Source organism: Cryptomeria japonica, chromosome 6 (genome assembly GCF_030272615.1).
Source record: "Cryptomeria japonica chromosome 6, Sugi_1.0, whole genome shotgun sequence".
NCBI classification, from domain to species: domain Eukaryota; kingdom Viridiplantae; phylum Streptophyta; class Pinopsida; order Cupressales; family Cupressaceae; genus Cryptomeria; species Cryptomeria japonica.
This window is the reverse complement of record NC_081410.1, coordinates 320352140-320371606: the sequence shown is the minus strand read 5'-3', so window position 1 is coordinate 320371606 and position 19467 is coordinate 320352140.

The following is a 19467-nucleotide window of genomic DNA, read 5'->3' as shown; positions in this document are numbered from 1 at the left end:
ATATATATATATATATATATATATATATATATATATATATATATATATATATATATATATGAACATGTGCATTTTTATTAAAACAGGTTGGATGTTTAGATTAGAACGTTAGGCATAAACTTTACAATACAATTAAATATTTTATTTTTCTTATGACTAAATCTATTTCTTCCAAAGCATTATGGTAGGTTATTGTTAAATAACAGAATAGAGTAAAAATAGCATACAGTTAACATTTTTGATTTCAAATAACAGAATAGAGGTAAATTTTTTTTATTTTCTTTCATTAACATGCAGTTTTCTTTTGATATGAAATAAAAATATCTAGATTAGACTATTTTCTACTTCACATGTTTTTTCAAGATTTAAAGAAAAAATATATAACAACAATAAATGTATTTACAAAATAGTAAATATAGCAGAAATGATTTTATTTACAGCTGCAATTCACCTCTTCTAAAATCCATTTGTTTATTAACAACAAGATGCATTGTAAGATTAAATACCATTTCTAAGTTGCCTAATAATTTTTTATGTTTAACTATAGATAGAAATAAATATTTCTCCTCTTTTAATAAAACTGCACTACTAACATTTAGATGATTTCATTTCTTTTTATTCTTTTATTCTTAGGGAATAACATGAAAGCAAAATGAAAAAGCTTAAAGCTACATCTATTTTTCCCTTTTTAACAAGTTTTTATTTTACTATTTAAATAAAAATAGAAAGAAAGTTTATTTTTATCCTTCACAAGCAATAAACAAAATTAATGAAATAACTAAAATTCTTCTTTTTGCAAAAAAATAAATACTTCAAATGTAAAATACATCTTTAGTACATGGTAAAACTATTCTAATAGTTACATTTTATTTTCTGCAACTAAATACAATAAGAAGTTCTTCTCCTTTTCTGCAACTAAAATACAATAAACAATAGGACTATTTCAGCTTCCCTTCCAATTCTTTTCCCAAGCAAACCTGTAATAAAAATCTTTCAGGTTGTGACCATGGAGGTTCACCTCCCATCCTAGGCTTACAAGAAGCCAGCCCCGAGCTAGAAGAACCAAGGCTAGATGGGAAACAAACATTCAAAACACATATACGCAGAAAACTCATAACAACATTAACACTCCCATCCCAAGGTTAAACAATGCCACTTGTGTGTCTTTTCAAGTGGGGTGAAGGTGGACCATATACCTAGAGGATAATTTTGCAAGTAGAGAACTTAATGCCATAGCAAGGCTACCAATAAACACATCCACAAGTTCCAAACTTGTCCCTATAATTCATTATGTCCCTCAAGGCATACAAGCCAACAAAATCCCCTTATGACCCCCATTTCATAAGCAAATATACTATGCAGCAAGGGTCCCATAACCCCTTGTAAATCACTCTTTTCCAAAGAGAGCCTCTACACTCATAGGTTGTCAAACAACCCTTCACCCCAAGGCCACTCTTCCCTCCCAAGGGTGAGTTTGGCCTTGAAAACTCCCAAAACAAAACTCAAGAAAAAAAAACACAATAACAAAAGAAAAGAACACATAGGGAATAGATCAACATCTTCCCAACACACTAAGATATCAACAATGAAAATAATCTATAACATGCAATCTTTTCAACATTATAATAACATACATGAGTTAGAAAACAACCAACTTTAATCTAACAAAAGGGATGATGAATCTTGTAGGAGAGTTGCCGAAATCCACTATATTTGTTCCCCTCAAGACTTAGCCAAAATCTCCCAAAAAAACTTACAAAAATTGCTCAAAAATATAAGTCTCCAAAATGGAGAGTGGGTGATCAAACTTCTCCCTCCCAAACTATTCCCTATGAAGACACTCCTCACTCTTTCCAACCCACTTGGGAAGGGTGAAGGATGTTCATTGGTTGGTCTTCCCAATACCTTACAAAATCTCTAGCCAAGACACCTCAAAAAAGGTAAAAGGAATGGGGAAGAGAAATGTCACTCATGAGGAGGGTTATCTAACCTAAGAAGGCTCCTCTAAAGTTGAGATTCGGCCAATCTGGGAAACTCAATTTTTGGAGAGGCTAAACAGGTCCTAGGGAGTGGACACGTGGCTAATTTTGACCTTCATCCATAGGTACATCATATGGCCCACTAAAAATGCCCCTAACTTGACCCTAGGAGTTAGTTTAGCCTCCTAGAAATTCACCCAAAGTTTACCTATGGGTCAACCCTGAGTTGACCTTTCTAATGGCTCCCTATCCAAGACTTTCTTGGGACCATACTAGGATAATTGAAAAAAAATGATTTGGTAAAATAAATTTCTTCCAAAGAGACATGTCATTGCCAACTCATCTTACAACACGTATCAAGTGACACCACAAAAATTATTACACATCACTAAAATACACATGGAAAATGTCCCTATTTGTGGAATTTATAAATTAAATAATTTCTAAATTAAACACACATCCAAGCATAACATTTACAAACTAAAACACATTTACAAACGAGGTGTTGTCTCTCCAAATAGACAACCCTCGGCTTCACAAGCGCACATAGGTCTAGACTTGGTTCTCTGAATAGTTTCCATGGTCACATGGAATAATTTTCCTTCACATCTCACTTGCACATTAGTAATTCCAAAAATCACATATAATATTATCAAAAAAGAATACAATTCAAACATTGCATATAATTTCAATTATAAAAATCAAGTATCCAATTATCTGATAACATCCACATAAAATAATCTACTAAATGACATCATCATCATAATCATGGAATTAAATCATTTATAGAGCATGCATCCATTATTTCAAGCATCAAAATAAAGTACTGCAAATCAAAGTAAATGTCATATCAATGTTATCCAAACACTAGATAATATAAAATCTATGTCCATAATGCATCAAAATATAGTATCAATAATAGGTCCAACATGAAAATAACTGAAATGCTATGATGGGTCAGGGTAGGGCCTCACACCCTCCCCCTCTAGGCATGAACTTCCTCCTGGAGTTCATAAAAAAGATGGGGGTACTGAGATCTCATCTACGTTGTTTCCTCCAATGATGTTGTAACCTTATCATAACAATCCCACTAGACCCTAACCTGGTCCATCTCTTGACCTCGAAGAGACAGTGTTTGGCGAGCCAAAATATGGATGGGCTCCAAAGCGAGCTGCCCATCCAACTCCACCTGCAAGGCATCCCAATCCAGAATATGAGAATCATCATAAATGTACTTCCTCAGAACTGATACATGAAACACATCATGGATGTGTGATAGGCTAGGTAGCAAATCTAGATGATATGAAACTGGTCCTATCCTCTTAAGGATCTCAAATGGTCTAACAAAGTGAGGTGCAAGCTTAGAACCCTTTTTGTAACAGATTGGACTCTTATGCGGTTGCACTCTCAAGAAAATTTTATCCCTAACCATGAGGCTATGGTCTATCCTCTTCGCATCTGCATACTTCTTCTGCCTATCATGTGCCTCTCTAAGGCATTGTCTAATCAAAATCACCTATTTCTCCATATCACAAACCATCTCAGGACCTATGGCTACTCTATCCTCAATGTGGTCCCAACTCAAAGGTGTCCTGCAAGGTCTATCATACAAATCCTGAAAAGGTGTGATTCCCATTATTATAGGCAAACTCTACTAAAGGAAGGTACTCTTCCCATCTGGTCTGATGATCCATGACATGCATATGGAGTAGGTCTTCTAACACCTGTTTTACCTTCTCTATCTACCCATCCATTTCTGGATGATAGGTTGTACTGAAGTTGAGTCTGGTACCCATGGCTACCTATAACGCCTTCCAAAAGGAAGAAGTGAAGAGGGAGTCTTTGTCTGAGATAATCTTGCATAGAACACCATGAAGTCTAACAATATCCCACAAGAATGCCTGTGCCACTACTGGTGCTGTGAAGGTAGTCTGAACTGGTGAGAAGTGGGCCACCTTGGTCAACTTGTCAACTGTCACCATGATGGCATCATGCCGACGTGCTAACAGAGGAAGACCAATGACAAAGTCCATCGATATAGTATCCCACTTCCACTCTGGTATCGCATGAGACTGGAGTAACCCACCTGGATGGTGGTGCTCTGCCTTGACTCTCTAGCACTCAAGGCATTGAGCTACTAGTACAACAATGAATTGCCGCATACCTGGCCAATGATATAACTGTCTCAAATCTACATGCATCTTTTTAACTCCAGGATGCGCTACATAAGGATCTCTATAAGCCTCCAATATAATGAAATCATGCAATCCTCTAGAAGAAGGTACATAGATGCACCCTCTATGGCATAGTAGTCCATCAGACTCTAATGAATAGTCTGCATATTTCCCTTCCAGGGTCTCCTGAGATCACACTACCTGACATACCTCTAAATACCACTCATCCTCTAGCAGCTGTTGTAATATACAACCTCTCAAATATGTGTCTATAGACATGGAGTACATCTCATGGCATCTCCTACTCAAGGCATCTGCGACCACGTTCTCTTTCCCCTTGAAGTAGAGAAAATCAAAATCATACTCACATAAAAAATCCATCCATTTCCTCTGACGAGCATTAAGATTAGGCTGAGTGAATATGTCCTGCAAGCTCTGATGATGTGAATGAAGCTCAAAATGATGACCCAAAAGGAAGTGTCTCCACCTCACAAGTGCATGCACTACTTCTGTAAGCTCAAGGTCATGAGTAGGGCAGTTAAGCTTGTGATTCTTAAGCTTCCTAGATTCATATGCTATAACTCGACCCTCTTGCATAAAGACTGCTCCTAATCCATCCAAGGATGCATCTGTGCATACCATGAAATCAGCTGAGGGGTCTAGCACAACAAGAATAGGTGCACTAGTGAGTGCCCTTTTTAGATCCTGAAAAGCTCTCTTACAACTTTCTGTCCACTCTAATTTCTTTCCCTTTCACTAAGGGGATGTAATAGGATGTTCAACCCTAGAGAACCACTCAACAAAGCGTCTGTAGTACCCTACTAGACCTATGAAACTCCTAAGTTATGTCACACTAGATGGCATTGACCAATTCATAATAGCTCTGATCTTTGATGGGTCAACTGAGATCCCATCACCAAATATAACATGTCCTAGATATTTGACCTTTGATCTAAAGAATGCACACTTTGACAAACTGCCATACAACTAATTGTCTCTCAAGCACTACAATACCTGTCTCAAGTGCTCCTCATGCTCCTTCTCATTCCGATAATATATCAATATGTCATTAAGGAACACAATCACAAACCGGTCAAGAAAAGTGCAGAATACCCCATTCATGAGACTCATGAATATAGCTGGAGAATACGTAAGACCAAATGGAACCACGATGAACTCATAGTGGCCATACCTGGTACGAAAAGTGGTCTTGTGGATATCGCTCTCTACGATCCTCAACTGATGGTACCCTAACTTCAGATCTATCTTGGAAAACACTTTGTCACCCTGAAGCTGATCAAATAAGTCATCGATCCTGGGCAAGGGATATCAGTTCTTGATGGTCACTTTGTTCAACTGCTTGTAATCCATACATAACTGAAGGGATCCATCTTCTTCATGAAGATGACTAGTGTGCCCTAAGGGGAGACATTAGGATGAATGTGACCCTTCTCTAAGAGTTCCTCAAGTTGCATCTTGAGCTTATTAAGCTCATTTGTGGTCATCCTATATGGTGCTCTCAAAACCGGCTCAACTCCTGGTACAAGATCTATGTGAAAATCAATCTCTCTGCTAGGTGGCTTACCAGGTAGCTCGAAAGGAAACACAACTACAAATTCCTCAAGGATGGGATGATCATCTAGGGAAGGCTCCATCTCATTCTCTTCCTCTCTATCACTAATGGTGATGGGAAACAACTAACATCCCTTTCGCATGCTCTGCTTAAGCTGCATAGTGGAAATCATACAAAGTGATACGAGCCTCTGAATCCCTGAAATAACTATGGAGGTACCCTGATCATCCACACACTCAATCTTTTTCTAGCAACAATCCATCTTCACTCTATGGGCATATATCCAAGCCATGCCAAGAACAATGCCATAAGATCCTAGAGGTGTGACTCACAGGTCTACTAAGGTGGTTGAACTCCCAATCTGAAGCTGACAACCCCTAACCACTGACTCAACAGACACTCTAGCTCATTAAGCCAACTCCACTTCACAACTAACACTTTGCCTAGATGCCACTAGCCTGCAACACTCTACAACCAATGGAGATATAAAAGAATCAGTAGCTCCTGAATCAAACAAGATAGAAACACTGCTACCTCTGACCATACCTATGGCCTTTATGACTATGGCCTAATGCTCTACCTGGTGGTTGTCAATCATTGTGAAGACTCTATGGGACTTACCCATGTCCCCAAGTATAGGTTTGGAACCTGACATCCTTTGATTGCCTGCCATCTGACCCTATGGACACTCTCTCGCCATGTGCCCCATGGCCCCACAAGTGAAGCAAGCACCACATGTCTGGAACTGAGCTCCCTTTGGCCTAGAGTATCTATGTCCTCCTGTCCTGCTTGAACCACTAAAACCACCCCGGGAGGACTGCTGAGTCCATGTCGGAGGTGTGTAAGGACCCTGTGATCGCTGGTCGCGCCTAGGACCTTGTGAATGCCACTGCTTCGGCTTAAAGCCCTGCTGACCTTGTGGAGGCCTTTGCCTCTGATTCTGTTGTGGCTACTGCAGAGGAGGGGGTTTAAAGAACCCCAATGAATTCCTATGGTTACCCTTCCAGTGGGGTTTCTGATACCCAAAAGACTATGTTATAGGGTTTTGGTTCTGATGTCGATCTCGCATATCCTGCGATCTACCCTAAATCTCCTCGGATATCAAGGCCTTCTCCATGGCAACCCAAAGATTTCCCAAGTAATAGTGTCCCCAAATAAATCATTCTTGTACTCCTCTTGCCTCCACCATGTGGAAGTCGTTCCTTTCAGAAGGTGAATGGAAATATGTGCCTTCAAATTGCTCTCATAGGGATATAATCTGAAGCACCTATCTAGACTTAAAAGCCAAGCCTCAACCTCTACCCCATCAGTAGATCTTGTAAATGATGGTGGCTAAAGATGTAGAATCTCTTTGATCTGATCCCCAGGATCACGAGGTACTCTCTCAAAAATAACTGGTGCCACTATTGGAGGTGCCTCAGATAGATGGACTGACTCAGGGTCATACTCAGCCTGGGCCTCTATACGGTTAGGAGGTGGACTCCTAATCCACTCCCTTGCTGCAGATCTATGACTCCCAAAATTTTGGTGCTCTGCCTGACGATCTACTGCTGGGAGTCTATCCTGAACTATGCCTATCAGGTTCTGGAGTGCAACCAGAATCTCTCTATTGGTGTCAATCAGTTGTTTGGGAGGAGCTTCCCGATCCCCTTCTGGATCTAGCTCATCCTGCACAATGTCCTCGCATGCCATGCGAGCACGTCTAGGACCCCTATCGCACTTACGATATTGTCGCGTAGCTGGCGGCATCCTTAATGATCAATAAAATAAAATAAAGTAAATAAATAAAATTAATAACAATTCTTAAAGAAAATAATATTAAAAGCAAAATGTAATGGAGAAAGGTTCCTAGTGTTGGAAACCTCGCTCTGATACCAAAATGTCATGCCCAAACTTTTTGGGCAAAAATGAAACAACATTTTTTTTTAAAACAACATAAATACATTAAATAATCTACATTTAAAATGGAATAAATAAGTTTTGTCCTAACTAAGGGTTAACTCTTGGTTAAATAGAATGGTTTACTAAGTTGATTTAATTCAACCCTGTCATTATAGCGTTAAGCTTTAGAGTAGACTAATTATTCCCAAAAAGGGTCATCACAACTTAATTAATTAATTTAATTTAATTAATTAATTTTCCCTAATTAAAATTCTCCAACAAGAATCGAGAGATATTAGTTATCTGAATAACATTTAAAATACTCAAGACTAAATAAAAAATAATGTTAACTCATATTAAAAATAATTAATTGAGCGTACGCGATTATACTTTTAAATATAACTAATAAAGTTAACCAAATCAATTATAATATTTGCCAAATAAATTTATTTTATACTAAAGTCAAATTTTAAGTCCCCTTAGACATTTAAATTTCAACTATTAAATATTCAGCCAACAATGACCTCATAGGCTAAAATTTTACATTATACATTTAATAAATTCTAGTAATAAATTCCCCCAAAGGAATTTTAACGCAAACATCCATATTTAATTAAATATCAAAACTAACTATATAAAATTATCATTAATAAGCCTTGTTAATAAAATTTAATCAATTATGAGAATAATATTGCTATATAAAAATTAATCCCCAATTTCAATTATAATCCCTCAAAAGTCTACATTAAGAACCAATTTTACCCTAGTCAATATTAGGGGTTAATTAATCCTATATATTGACTATAGATAAATGGGGGGAAATTCTTTTTCAAATTTTAAAAAGAATTCTCCCCTCATTTTATTATATTATTATTTTATTACAAACCCTAGCTAGGGTTTATTTATTCTTCTTAATACACTAACCCTATTCTTTTCATTTCCTTCTTTTCAAGCTAACCCTAACCCAAAATTGGGTTAGGGTTGCTTGTTTATCTCTCTTTTTTTTTTGTGTGTGTGTGTGCAGGTGGCGGCCATGGCAGTCAAGCAAAGAAGGGGGCCGAGTGTTTAACCATGGGGCCATATTTACCAGGGAGGCCGAGGTTTCATTGGGGCGACAAAGGGTTTAAAAGGGTCCCAGTTCGCAAGAGGGAGGCGATGGTCACTACGGGTGGCTACCCACAGTGGCGGCTAAGACCACCACTATGGGTTGTGGCCCACAGTAGTGGCTGTGGGCGCCCCCGTGGGACGCGGCTTGTAGTGGCGGCCGAGACCACCACTATGGGTTGCAGCCCATAGTGGCCGTCACAGGCCCCCCTTTGGGCCGCGGCCCATAGTGGCGATCAAGACCACCCCTGTGGGTTGCGGCCCACAATGCAGTCCAAGCCCCCCATGGACACACCCACAGGGAGTTCACGGCAACATACAACCCTCTATTTTTAATTCATTTTTATTTATTTTTTTCTTTTATTTTAAGTTTAAAAAATATATATAAAAGTGCCCATATAAATATATATGTGTGTGTGTGTGACTGTGTGAACATGCAGATATATGAAATAAACCAGAACATAAATTTTCACATATTTCATTTCCAGAATATAATATATCAAAATAATTATATATATATATATATATATATATATGAACATGTGCATTTTTATTAAAACAGGTTTTAATGTTTAGATTAGAACATTAGGCATAAACTTTAAAATACAATTATATATATATTTTTTCTTATGACTATATTTGTTTCTTCCAAAGCATTATGGTAGGTTATTGTTAAATAATAGAATAGAGTAAAAATAACAGAGAGTTAACTTTTTTTATTTCAAATAACAAAATAGAAGTAATTTTTTTTATTTTCATTCATTAACATGCAGTTTTCTTTTGATATGAAATAAAAATATCTAGATTAGACTATTTTCCACTTCACATGCTTTTTCCAGATTTAAAGAAAAAATATTTAACAACAATAAATGTATTTACAGAATAGTAAATATAGCATAAATGATTTTGTTTACAGCTGCACTTTATCTCTTCTAAAATCCATTTGTTTATTAACAACAAGAAGCATTGCAAGATTAAATACCATTTCTAAGTTGCATAATAATTTTTTGTGTTTAACTATAGACAGAAATAAATATTTTTCTTTTAATAAAATTGCACTACTAACATTTAGATGATTTCATTTCTTTCTTTTTTTTTCTTAGGGAATAACATGAAAGCAAAATGAAACAACTTAAAGCTACATCTATTTTTCCCTTTTTAACAAGTTTTCATTTTACTATTTAAATAAAAACAGAAAGCAAGTTTATTTTTATCCTTCACAAGCAATAAACAGAATTAATGAAATAACTCAAATTCTTCTTTTTGCAAAATTATAAATACTTCAAATGTAAAATACGTCTTTATTACATGGTAAAACTATTCTAATAGTTACATTTTATTTTCTGCAACTAAATACAATAAGAAGTTCTTCTCCTTTTTTGCAACTAAAATACAATAAACAATAGGACTATTTCAGCTTCCCTTCCAATTCTTTTCTCAAGAAAACCTACAATAGAAAGCTTTCAGGTTGTGACCTTGGAGGCTCACCTCCCAACCTAGGCTTACAAGAAGCCAACCCCAAGCTAGGAGAACCAAGGCTAGATAGGAAACACACATTCAAAACACATACAAGTAGAAAAATCATAACAACATTAACACTCTCATCCCAAGGTTAAACAATGTCACTTGTGTGACTTTTCAAGTAGGGTGAAGGTGGACCATATACCTAGGGGAGAATTCTGCAAGTAGAGAGCTTAATGCCATAGCAAGGCTACAAATAAACACATCCACAAGTTCCAAACTTGTCCCTATAATTCCTTATGCCCCCCAAGGCATACAAGCCAACAAACTCCCCTTATGACCCCCATTTCATAAACAAATATACTATGCAGCAAGGGTCCCATAACCCCTTGTAAATCACTCCCTTCCAAAGAGAGCCTCTACACTCATAGGCTGTCAAACAACCCTTCACCCCAAGGCCACTCTTCCCTCCCAAGGGTAAGTTTGGCCTTGAAAACTCCCAAAACAAAACTCAACAAAAAAAATACAATAACAAAGGAAAAGAACACATAGGGAAGAAATCAACATCTTTCCAACACACTAAGATATCAACAATGAAAATAATCTATAACAAGCAATCTTTTCAACATTACAATAATATACATGAGCTAGAAAACAACCAACCTTAAATCTGCCAAAAGGGATGATGAATCTTGTAGGAGAGCTGCCCAAATCCACTATATTTTTTCCCCTCAAGACTTAGCCAAAATCTCCCAAAAAAACTTACAAAAATTGCTCAAAAATATAAGTCTCCAAAATGGAGAGTGGGTGATCAAACTTCTTCCTCCAAAACTATTCCCTATGAAGACACCCATCACTCTTTCCAACCCACTTGGGAAAGGTGAAGGATGTTCATTGGTTGGTCTCCCCAATACCTTACAAACTCTCTAGCCAAGACACCTCAAAAAAGTTAAAAGGAATGGGGAAGATCAATGTCACTCATGAAGAGGGTTATCTAACCTAGGAAGTCTCCTCTAGAGTTGAAATTCGGCCAACTTGGGAAACTCAATTTTTGGGGAGGCTAAATAGGCCCTAGGGAGTGGACGCATGGCTAAATTTGACCTTCATCCATAGGTACATCATATGGCCCACTAAAAATGCCCCTAACTTGACCCTAGGAGTTAGTTTGACCCCCTAGAAATTCACCCAAAGTTTACCTACAGGTCAACCCTAAGTTTACCTTTCTAATGGCCCCCTATCCAAGACTTTCTTGGGACCATACTAGAATAATTGAAAAAATATGCATTGGTAAAATAAATTTCCTCCAAAGAGACATGTCATTTCAAAATCATCTTACAACACATGTGTCAAGTGACACCACAAAAATATTTACACATCACTAAAATACACATGGCAAATGTCCCTTTTTTTGAAATTTATAAATTAAACACACACCCAAGCATAACATTTACAAATGAGGTGTTGTCTCTCCAAATAGACAACCCTTGGCTTCACAAATGCACATAGGTCTAGGCTTGGTTCTCTAAATAGTTTCCATGGTCACATGGAATAATTTTCCTACAAATCTCACTTGCACATTAGTAATTCCAAAAATCACATATAATATTATCAAAAAAGAATACAATTCAGACATCACATACAATTTCAATTATAAAAATCAAGTATCCAATTATTTGATAACATCCACATAAAATAATCTACTAAATGACATCATCATCATAATCATGGAATTAAATCATTTATAGACCATGCATCCATAATTCCAAGCATCAAAATAAAGTACTGCAAATAAAAGTAAATGACATAATCATATCAATGTTATCCAAACACTGGATCATATAAAATCTATGTCCATAATGCATCAAAATATAGTATCAATAATAGGTCCAACATGAAAATAACTAAAATGCTATGATGGCTCGGGGTAGGGCCTCACAAAAGTGGTAGATGAAGCAGTTTTGAAAAGATTTAATAAAATGAGAATGAAATTAAATTTGAATGTGGTTGAAGGTAATAAGGTCAGTTTGAAGACTATTGTGAAGAGTATTGAAGATGCTTTAGATGAAGGCAGTCAGATTTTCAAGTCATGTCTTATTTTGCCAAAGTTTACCCTAGATGTTGACAAAAAGATTAAGAAATGTGAAAGGTAGTTGGCTGGCATTTCACAATATTTTGTCACTCATTCAATTTTTTCCAGTACTCTTGAATCTCAGATCATAGATTTAACTGATAAAATCAAGAGCTTGAATATAGATAAGGAGAAGATAATAAGCAGAGTGGGTGAATTGAGGAGTCTTATCACTCCTCAATTAGACACTTTTCTTGGTAGCCAACAAGATGTAGTAAGTGCTCTGGGTATACCGGTACCCTCAGATCTTAGAGGCATAGAATTGCAAGCTTAGATGTTTTGTGGTTTGATTAATGTTTTGGATTATTTTCTAAGAAGATGGAATAAGTATCTAAAGTCCTTAAAGATAACCTATGCTAATAAATTGAAATTCATGTAAATCACTGTATATATTATTTTGTACATAAGTTTTGGCAGATTCCTATATTTTCCATTGATGTCAAAGGGGAAGAGAGCAATGGAAAATGGTGTATATTCTCAGGGGGGGAAAGTTGAGTATGCACATTTTTTTTGGATTGATTGTAGTTTTGGAGTTTTGTTCACTTGTCATTTTTCACAGTGTTGCCATTAATGCCAAATGGAGAGATTGTTGGCAAGAGACATTGTTCCAATAATGTTTGATACATGGAGATTTCTTAGGGGTTGTCATTGATGGTAACTCGGTCTAGTTATCCTATCTAGTTCATGTAGATTTGTTCTACTAGAAGTCATATTGTCTTAAGGAATGAGTTTGGAAGGGGGAACTCAGTTACTGGTAGAATGTGGGCATAGTATGCAAATTCATTAAGAACAACTCATTTCTAATCATATAGTTTTGGTTGTAGTGATTGGAGTAGTTGATTGGATGATTGAGGTAGCTTACTTTGCAATTCCAGCCTTTAGTGTCGATTCTAGTGCAAGATTCAAGGTCTGGTATCTAGTGATTCCGGAAAAATAGAGCTAATGTATTGATCAACTGGGTATCATGTGATCTAGAATGCTTGAGTTGTTTTCGATGATTGGTGTTGTGTTAGAGGTAATTGTTCCATTATGTGTGAAGCTTGTCATCATCTATTTTGGGTCAGCATATGCATTTTGTGTGTTGTTGAATGTGTAATGTGTGAATAATGAAGTATGAAGTGTGAAGAGCATCAGAATGCAGATTTGGTGCTTTGATATAAATACCGTGCAACTGAACAGGGTAGAAAGATAGAGTGCTATCAGATAGTCATATTGTGCTTAACTAGAACTAATCTTTGGCATGTGTAGATGCTACATTACAGTTCAGACATTGTAATCTCTCTTTTATTTCACTTGTAGGAAAGTGAGTCCGTCGAAGTTGTTACCCTTCATTGTAATAGAGAAATGAGCTCTAGGTAGTGTGCCTGAATGTAAGTGTGTTTCACTTTATGTAATATTATAATACTTCTGACCATAGTATAATAATATTGTGGGTTCAAATCCCACCATGGTTTTTACCTTTCTGGGTTTTCACATAAAAATTCCAATGTTAGGGTTGTTTGGTTGTTTTCTTTGAGTTTCTTCATTTTACTTTATTTATTATGCATTTGATTGTTTAAGAATGAGTTTAATAAATTTGAAAATTGTAGAATACTAATTCACCTCCCTCTTAGTGTTCATTTATTCCAACATTACATCACCATGGAACTATTCTCACAATGGGGACTAGATCTTGTGGGGAAGATAAACCCTACCTCTTCTAATGGATACAAGTTCATACTCACAACTACTGAATATTTTACTAAATGGGTAGAGGAAATCCCTCAAGCTTATACTAAAGGAAAACAAATAGCAAAATTCATTTTGAATCATATCATCTGTAGATATGGAGTCCCCATCTACATCGTTACAGATAATAAGTGACCATTCAAAAACTAAGAAGTGAGTGAACTTTGCAATTAGTTCCACATCCAACAACATTTTGCAACACCTTATTATCCCCAAAGCAATAGTCAAGTAGAGGCAACTATTAAAATTATCTTAAAAATCTTAAAGAAGGTTATCAATGAAGCAGGACGAGATTGGCATATTTAGCTAAATCCTACACTCTGGGTTTATCAGACGTGTGTATGCACAACTATAGGTGATACACCCTACTCCTTGGTTTATGGTTCAAAAGATATTTTTCCCATTAAGGTAGAATTGCCATCACTAAGAGTCTCCTTGAAGAAAATCATATCAAAGGAGGCCTATAGAGTCACATGTTTGCAAGAGTTAAAACTATTAGATGAAAAAACAATTTTTTGAATCGCTTGCAATTTTACCAAAACCGATTGAAACAAAGCTATAAAAAAAGAGTAATACCATGATTCTTTGAGGTAGGGGATATAGTTCCTAAAGATAACCAAAGGAACCTAGCAGAATGGAATAAACCAAGAAAATTTCAGCCTAACTGGTTGGGTCCTTTTGTGACAAGAAGGGTCCTTGGAAATGACCCCTATAATTTGACAAAAATGGAGGGAGCTCCACTCCCTGATCCTATGAACAACATGTAACTTAAACTTGTTAAAATGAACCAAAGGAAAATTGAGAAGGGGGGTGAATTAGTTTTCCATGGGTTAAACAATTAATGTAGATTATACACCTTCTACAGGAGCAAAATGAGAACAACATAGTGAGAGATAAAGAAACAAAATACACAACACACAACACCAATATTTTGATGTGGAAAACCCGGTCAAGGGAAAAAACACAATGGGAAACCCTACCCACAATCAGATAATACTTTTGCAGCAGTATGTGAAAATATTACAATGGGGATTACACTTGCAATCAGGCCAACATCCTAGAGGACACTCCTCAACACAAAAGGGAAGTCTCATTGACTTACATAATCAACAGACTACAATCTAGAGGAAATGAACTATGAAAATAGCATCTCTAATACTTGGTTACAGTTCTGGTTAAGTATAGATGTTTGCCCTGCAAAACCAAACTCTCCACAACACTTTGCTGAATGATATATCCTTGTTCACACATTTACCTTTGTCTAATAATGCAGAAAAAATATCGATACCCAAATTAAATAAACATATCACCTATATATACAAATCATCAACCTTGAGAACAAGGTCAGCTAAACCCTCAACCCTCAAATCATAATTACAAAAATTACATCACACAATACACAGATCGACCACGGGACCAATATTATGATTTACATTATATAGAATGGACCTAATTAAAATTCCCAAACAATTACTTCCACCAGAAATCTCTACAAGATGAATCACAACACATTACACCAACTGGGAAAAACCCTCAGTGTCAATAACACAAAATATCCAATCGGACCCAAATAGGATCACCAAATCTATGGGTATTATGGATGTGTTGCATTATTTTTGTCATTGATGTCAACACTTATCCTTCTAGAAATCTACATTGTTGTTTTGGCATTATGGTTATATTAGTTTACTGTTGAACCGACACATTCTGTTCATCGGCAAGGTCAGTGACTTATGCATAGTCATTGGTATATGCTCACCGACAGGTTATATGGTTCACCGACACTAATGATGACTTGTTATCATCTGGAGATCACTTGATCATGTCGAAGGCATGGTTTGGATACTTGGTTTTGGTGTTTTGGTTATTGGTCTAATTAGGTTGATATATTTGTTGTTACCAGTAGATTGGTCTAGGTTATGGACTGGTATGTGTTATCTATTCCAGATCAGCATGACAAGTTATGGAGATGGTTTATTGATTTGATATTGTTGTAATTGTATTGAACCGACATGTTGTATCACATCAAGACTTATTTGTAATTGATTTAATTGTAATATTCTTAGTGATCCAACCTACACTTTTGGTCTTAGGTTTTGTATATATGTAAGATCTCATTTATGAGATAAATATAGGATATGGTTATGGTATGGTATTGTAACATGGTATGTTTGAATATTGAAGATCATATGAGCAGATCATAGAGAAGGTTCAAGGAAGGTTTGAAGGTATTTATCAGAGCTTAACCGGCACTGAATCCAACATTGGAGATGATATTTTGAGCGATACATTATTCTAGGATTTAACCATCCTACTATAGTCATTATGACTCCCATTTGAGCAGAGTGCTCTAGGCGGTTGGCCTTTATGCATGTGCAGACCCCATTTGTATACACATACTATCTATAGTAATATCATCTGATTGTGGGTAAGGTTTCCCAAGGTGGTTTTTCCCCTTACAAGATTTCCACATCAAAATATTTGTGTTATGTGTTGTGGATGATGTTTCTCCTTCTATTTCATGCATTAAGTTTCACCGATATTGATATTAACTACTAATCTATTAACCGGCATTAAGTTTGGTTTACCGGTATTAAGTATTAAGTTTGATTAAGTTATAATTAGGTTGAATTTCATTGACAACTAATTCACCCCCCTCTCTCAATTGCCCTTCTGGTTCATAACAATTGGTATCAGAGCTAAGTCCTCTTTTTGCAGAAGCCTAACAGCTTGAGGAGATCCTATGGCAACAAACATTTTCAGGAAGGACGGTCCTAAACTTGATGGAACTAACTATGGTGTATGAAATATCAGAATGGAGACACATCTAAATTGCATTGGAAGAGACATATGGGAAGTTACAAAGAATGGCTATGTTGGTCCTACTCCGAATCAACCTAATCCACCAACTTTGGGTAAAGATCAAGAAAATGATTGCAAAGTAAGAGAAGCACTTTCGAGCGCATTATCAGGTCACCAAATTATGGGATTATCAAACTGATCTACTGCTAAAGCTATTTGGGATAAATTAGAGACATTGAATGAAGGAGGTATCACTGTCAAAATTGCAAAACTGGAATGTTACCGAGTCAGGTATGAAAATTTGAAAATGGAAGAAGATGAAAGAATTTATAATTTTATGGAAAGACTTAATGAAATTGTCTTAGGAATACAATGTTGTGGAGGATCCTTAAGTGAAGATGAAATTGTTTCTAAAGTTTTAAGAGATTTTCCATCTGCATACAAAATGAAAGTAACTTCTATTAATGAGTTGAGAACAATGCCTAATACAATAGTATCTAGAGATATCTTGGTTGGAAAACTTTCAGCATTTGAGCTTAAGGAATTTGGTCATGTTGCTATAGTTAAGACAAATTTAGCCTTCAGAGCATCATCATCTATAGCATCATCATCATCATCTGACAAATCTGATTGGAATTCACTTTATTCAAAATAACTTGAAGATATCAAGAGGTAAAATGAAGAATTGGAAGAACTTGAAGCACTATTTGCAAGGAAAATTCCTAAAGGTCCAGTTGGAAGTAAGTATGAAGGTAAAGCATCATTTAAATGTTTTAATTGTAACAAAGTTGGTCAGATTGAGAGAGGAAGCTAAAAGATCATATAAGCCTAACCCTAAATATCAGAGATACAGATTTAAGAAGAACAAAGATAAATCATATTACTATGTTGATGAAGGAGTTATAGATGATTCTGATGAAGAACCGACAGACAATGGATGGTTATTTGTTGCAATAAAAGAAGATCAACTAACACCTACTATCCCACCGATAGAGAAGGCCCTGACAGCTAAAATTGAGGAAAAAGATGAATGGATCATTGATAGTGGATGTTCACATCATATGACTGGTGATAAGAGTAAATTCTTATCTTTTTAGGAATATAATGGAGGTCTAGTAAGATTTGGTGATGATAAAGCTTGTTTAATCAAAGGAAAAGGCACTATATCTTTGGATGGTAAGCACAATACTGCCAACATTTATTATGTTGAAGGTTTGAAACATATTCTTTTGAGTGTTGATCAATTAGTTGAAAAGGGATTTCAGTTATAATTCAAGAATGGAAAATGTAAAATCATGAACATAACTGGATTGGAGATTGCAACCGGTAATCAGACTAAAGGTAATATCTTTCATTTGAATAATAGTGATAAGACATGTTTGATTACACATATTGATGAAAGTTGGTTATGGCATAAGAGACTTTGTCATGTGAATTTTGATTGCATAGTAAAGATCAGTTCAACTAAGGCAGTAAGGGATTTACCTAAGATTGTGAAACCTCATAATCTGGTATGTAAGGAATGTCAAATGGGAAAGAAAGTTAGAACAACCTTTAAGAGTGTTTCTGAGAAACCAATAATGTTCTTGATTTAATTCATACTGACTTGTGTGGTCTGACAAGAACAAGAAGTATATAGGGAGATAGATATTTTGTGCTAATTATTGATGATTATTCTAGAATGCGTTGGGTTACTTTTCTCAGGGAGAAATTAGAAGCTTTTGGAAAATTCAAGTTATACAAGGCAATGGTAGAGAATGAAACCGATAAGAAAATCAAATGTTTGAGATCTGATCAAGGGGGAGAATTTACATCTAAGGAATTTAATACATTTTGTGAAGTGAATGGAATCAAAAGACAACTATCAGCACCCCGGACACCTTAGTAGAATAGAATTGTGGAAAGGAAGAATAGAACTATTCTAGAAGCAGCTAGAAGCATGATATTGGAAGAAAATCTACCTCATGTGTATTGGAGAGAAGTAGTGAATACAACAGTTTACACTTTCAACAGAGTTCAAATCAAAGTTTAAATCGTTAAGACCCCTTATGAACTATGGTTTGATAATACTCCTACTCTTAAATACTTCAGAATATTTGGAATAAAATGCTATATTAGGAGAGATGAGTATGTTGGTAAATTTGATCCTAGAAGTGATGAAGGAATTGTAGCATAGGAAATTGGAAATCATCAAAGCAAATCAAAATACTAATCTTAGCTCAATCACAAAAGCTCATTGCAATGATCTATCCTAAACACACTCAATAAAGACATGAAAATGAAACATTCAAAACTAAAGACTATGCAAACCAAATGTAGATCTGAATGCTTCCTTCATGTGGCTCCATTGTTCTTCTTTCTTCTCCAAATAGCCTTTTGTTTGTGGATCTCACCTACTAGTGCATGATTATGATATGAAAGCAAGTAGACAAGATTATTGCTCAAGAGTACTCGAAGCGTGATTGATTCGACAAAGTGATTATTCTCATTCTCATTAGTTGGGATTGAAGAAATTCATCCAATTTATAGAGAAATTGGAGAAAAAGATCAAATTAGCATGATTCAATTCATATAGAAATTGCAAATCAAAAATGTCAATTATGACAATTTATGACAAATTATGCACTTTCTATGCAA